Raw genomic sequence first — 5,406 nt, forward strand, 5'->3', positions numbered from 1 at the left:
CACGCTAGCATTGCCACATAGGGTGGAAGGCGTCGCTGAGGTGTCATGGTTCTACAATGCACGACTTATCAACTTTAGGGAGCCATATTTTGATTTTTTTAAAAGTACGTGTACATAAGTGGCACAGGGCCATAAGTTTAAAGGCTGTTAGTGTATGTAACTCTTTCTTAAAATGAGGAATAAAGTTTACTTACTAGCTAGTTTACTGCATATATATCTACAATACCGTTTCCAAATTCTAGGGTGATCATGGCCCGCACGAACCATCTCTTAGATATTCCACTGCCTATATACCACACCAGCTAAAACTACCAGTAAGCCTACTCATAGGCATGTCTTATAATGTAAGATAGTTTCAACCGCCAAACTTTTAAAAGAAATCGTAATAAGCTGCCATCACCAAAACAAAAATATATATTGCAAAAGGAAAAATAATAGATTTTGATATACTCTCTCCATCCTAAAATAAGTGTGCATCTCATTTATCAAGGAGTCCAAAGTTTTTTAAAGTTTGACTAAATATATATACCGAAGTGCTAATAATCAGGATGTATAATAAGCATTATTATATAGATCATGAATTGTACTTTTATAATAAATTTATTTGGAGATACAAATATTAATATAAATTTTACATATAAATAGTTAATTTAAAAAATGACTTATTGAGAAACGTGATGCACTTTTATTTTGAACGAAAGAAGTATGCTAAAACAAATGAAAAAAAATCAAACTAAGAAATGCTAACGCCCTCGTGCGGGACTGGGCGTGGACGTGGTGCACCCTGGACTAGTGCGTGCCCCTGCCTCGGGACTCGGGAGTCGGACCGAGCAGGACAGGACAGGACAGCGCACTTGTCGTTTTCGGCGACCCCTCATTTCCCAATCTCACTCCCTGCCTGAAAAATCAGATCTCGCGCGCCGCGCAGGCCATTCCAGTTTCCATCTCCCGCCTCTCCCCACGCTCCCCCCACCAATCCACCATGGCGCCCTCGTCGCCTCGACGCAAGAAGCCGTCGTCCGCGGCGAAGCGGGCGTCGACGGGCCCGACGGCGCTGCCCGGGCGCAACAAGAGGAAGACGCCGCCGCCGCTCCCCGAGGCCTCGGGTGCCACGCAGCCGCCGGCCAAGCGCAAGCCGGCGTTGTTCCAGCGCACGTGGCCCCGGCGACGAGGTCCGGATCCTGGAGGCCCTCGCCACGTACCGCCGCGAACACGGCGGCAACCTGCCAACGCCGGCTGAGCTCTTCGGCGCGCTCGATGGCAGCCTCGAGAAGAAAGGCGTCGGAGCAAAGGAACTCGCCATCAAGCAGCGCAGCTTCAAGCGCCGCTACGACCGCGACGCCAAGAAGATTGCTCCGCCCGCCGATGAACACGAACGCCGCCTCTACCTCCTCTCCAGGCACGTCTGGGGACGCGACCCCCGCCCAGACCACCGGTTGCTGAGGTCCCAAGGGCTACCCAAGGGAAGGGCGCCGGCGCCCAAGCAAACAAGGACGCTGCCCAAGCGAAGAGCGCCAACCACCAGCCGGCAAGGAGGCGGTGAAGCCCAAGGCCAAGACTTTGGATGAGATGCGCGAGCTGTATCCTTACCTGGTTGATGAGGCCACGGTCCTTGTCGAACCGGCGTGTGCTGGAAAGTGTGCTCCTCGGCATTGAAAACAGCGACGCTCAGGCGTTGGACAAGAAGATCAGGAAAGCGAGGAAGCAGCTCGCCAAGGCCATCACGGAATCGGTGAATGCGACTTCTTGTCCTCAGTTAATTAATTATTTATAAAGCTTAGTCACGTTATGCAAGCTAGATTCTGGTCTTTGTTTAATGATTGTGCTTAGAAAAAGGGAAGCGTTTCTCGGATCCCAGGTGGGGTACGGGAATAGGTTATCTCAAGGTATTGACTAGACCTGCAAACATGTTTCACTAGTGCCAAATTAGTGTGAAATAAAAATGTGGTAGGTAATATGTAAGTTTCAGCCTGCCGTTCCAGAGTACAGAATCAGAGTTCCCATTGGGGGAAAAACTAAAAGGACAGTGCACGTGGGTCATTTATGAACTAATGAAATTTGTTGTTGGAAGGCACTATTTCTGTCACCTCCACAAGATGAAATATGCCAAAAATTCCTTGAACGCACTTAGATTTTTTCATCCTGTCCAATTATCTTTTCCGCCTGCATTAGCTGTTTCATGGTACGATCAGAAGTTTGTATGATGGGATATGTTTCTTTACATTTGTGTTATGCTTGAAAATTATGCCTCTCGAACTCAAAAGTTGTGTCTCAGGGGTGCATGCATGATGCATCAAAATTTCTAACTGTTGATGCTAATGCACTTTTTACTACCATTAGTGAAACCCTAAATCACCAAAATAACATTAGGCTATATCAATGGCCGAGGGGCTTGGTCCTGCATGTCATTCACAAGCTCTGTGGTGTTTTGCAAAGTGCAATTTTGCTTGTGGCATGATAACAGTTGTATGACACATGAAAATACATATATTTGTACAGGATGGTTTCAGAATATACTGAAATATGAATCACTGCTTAAAGTTTCCTTCTTGGGTAGTGTTGATGTCATTTGGGTGCCTATTTCTCTTCTTAATGAAAAACCACCTAGTTCCTCCTAGGTTGGATCTCATTTTTTAGGAAGTGAGCCTAGCTCAACTGGTTGGGTGAGAGGTGTGGCAATGCACCCAACAACCTAGGTTCAAATCCCGTCTTGGACTGAATTTGGGTGCCTATTTCTCTTCTTAATGAAAAAACCACCTAGTTCCTCCTAGGTTGGATCTCATGTTTTAAAAAAAATCTTAAGTGGCACAGTGGTAGTGCATCATTTTCTCATTCGTGAGGTTCTGGGTTCGATCCTCTCCTGCTTCAATTTTTTAGGAAGTGAGCATAGCTCAACTGGTTGGGTGAGAGGTGTGGCAATGCAAACCACCCAGGTTCAAGTCCCGTCTTGGACTGAATTTGGGTGCCTATTTCTCTTCTTAATGAAAAACCACCTAGTTCCTCCTAGGTTGGATCTCATTTTTTTTCCAAATCAACCTTTTTTTTGAACAGGAGGTCCTACCTATTTCGTTTCATACTTGCTACTGTGTGCTTGCAGCATACCAAAATATATGATTTCTTGGTTCATTTGTCCTTTTGTGCTCCAATAGTTAGGTTTCATAGGAGTTTGTCCCTAATTCTGTTTTCTTATATTGCATAAATTTACCACTCAGGTACCATTCTCTCTGAGCAGGATAAAATCTGAAGCACTGACTTCTCAGGATATTTGTTATTGTCCCAAATGGTTTGAATTAATCAGACTACTATAGCATGTCAGTCCAGTATTAATATGCTTGTAACCAATGTTCCATATGGATAGAAATAATAAAATCACTAGTTCCTTACAACCAAATACAGATTAGTTTATTATATTTATTGAGTTTAGTACATGCTTTGTTTGATTAATTTATTTACAGTAAGCAAGGCACATAGTAAACTATTAGTCTTCCATAATCTTGTTCGATATATTACCATCTCTCTTTAAGCTAATGAATGTACCTTGATACCAATGTAGGCAAGGATTAACAACATGGAAATGCCTACAGTATTTATGTTTACATCCAGTAAGCTTCAACCAGAAAAGTTAAGAGTGGAAAATGAGAATAATCTTTTGGTTGATCATTTGGACAAAACGGATGATGGGATAGTTGCACTAAACAACGATTGGCAAGAGTGGAACGTGAAGTAGTGGAGTTGAGACAGGCTGTTATAGCTTCTCAGTCTCAGCCAAAGGTAGAAAGTATACCATGCCATAATAATTCATCAGTAAAGGTTATGCTTCTGTTTGTTTTTCGTGATAATCTCTAATGTATATGCAATTTTTTGTTACTTGTCTTGCCTTTTGTCTATAGGGTATAAGATGTGAATCGGCCAAGAGTGGTCTTCAATCGATTGTAGCCGAAAATCAGACTCCAGCCAATGTAACTGTCATACCTTTTTTTATTATTTTATTTGTGGCTTCACATCTTTATTTTTCATAACAAGTTTCTGTTATTGCAGATACTACAAAGAAGATAGAAGCACCAAATGGCTTGATCCATGGAAAGAATGGAGGTTACATCAAAATATTATTGTGCTGTTCCCCAGAACGTTCCTCCCAGTAAGCCGGTATTCTCTCTTCTTACATTTCTTTTTTTTTGCGAGCATCTTCTCTTACATTTCTATGTTGATGTCTAGTGAAATCATCAATTTGGTGAGAAGTAAAAAGTCTTTGGTTTCAACACTAACCCTTATAATTCTAAGTCTAAACTCAATGTTATGATTTGCCTTGGGGACATCCTTCTTTGGTTGTAAAAGATTATTTTTTGTTTAAAAATGAAAACTTTTAGGAGTGGCAATACAATACTTTATAGGTTATATCCTCAACATCTCCATTTCTTTTGCAAAGTCATAGCCATTTGGTTCTGAAGACCAAAGCAACAGTTACCTTTTTACCAAAGTAATTGTTCCCACTAGGTAAATCCTCCACCTGATAGTGAAAATTGTCATCTCTGATTAATGTGTAACAGAAAATGCAAGGGGTGATGTTGCCACCATTTAATGCGTTTCCTGGTATGCCTAGGAAGGTTGTAAAAAAAAGTCCAACTACGCAGAGCGGTCAGCTTCCCTCTTTTTGTTATATTATTTCTTTTGGCATATCTACATTACTGAACTTGCATAATGCATGGTTTACTTGTATAGAAAGAAATGAACATTATGATGTTTTACGCAATTTTTTTTTTGCACATGTTACTGTATACATGTAACTTAGTAGTAGTTGAAAAGGGCTTGCATATTTCTTCTGTTTGGGTGCCAAAGAGGTTTCCTTCTCTATAGTAAGACCCAATGCTACAGTTACCAAGGCTATTTCTTCAAAACAGTTCTCAGTTTACAATAGTAGGGGGCATGTGACTTGGAACCATGTTTTAATGTGTTGCGAGTGTGTTGCTGCAAAGAGATGCTCCAGTTTTGGCAATATGAGAAAATGAAGAGTCTGACACGCTTAAATGTTGCACGGCCAATTGGCCAAGTAATATATTTGACTTGTTCTAGTTTTCTTTAGATAATAGAAGAATTCCTTGTTCTAGTTTGTCTAGATTCTTTGAATGTCATAGAAGTAAAAAATTATATGAATGTTTTCTTTATAGATCTGTGATATTACCATTGCTAACTATTTTAGCTATTGTCCAGTTGGCAAGGCCTGTTCTAAAGAAACAGTTCCCAGTTCACTAACCTTATGTACTGAATTTGGCTGATCTAGCTGATTAGTAAGTTGTCTGATAATATTTCTTGGTTCTTAGTAATGCAAAGAGAAATTCAATGAGCTTGGGCTAGTCCTGATGTCCGATTGCATAAAAAAATTATCATGATCCTAAAATAAAGAGAAGT

General features: G+C 41.3%; 1 pseudogene; it reads left to right on the forward strand.

The window, feature by feature from the left end:
• Positions 1–903: 903 nt before the first annotated feature.
• On the forward strand, positions 904–3,963 carry LOC136526298 (uncharacterized; annotated as a pseudogene).
• Positions 3,964–5,406: the final 1,443 nt, after the last annotated feature.

Source organism: Miscanthus floridulus, chromosome 2 (assembly GCF_019320115.1).
Source record: "Miscanthus floridulus cultivar M001 chromosome 2, ASM1932011v1, whole genome shotgun sequence".
Classification (NCBI taxonomy): Eukaryota; Viridiplantae; Streptophyta; class Magnoliopsida; order Poales; family Poaceae; genus Miscanthus; species Miscanthus floridulus.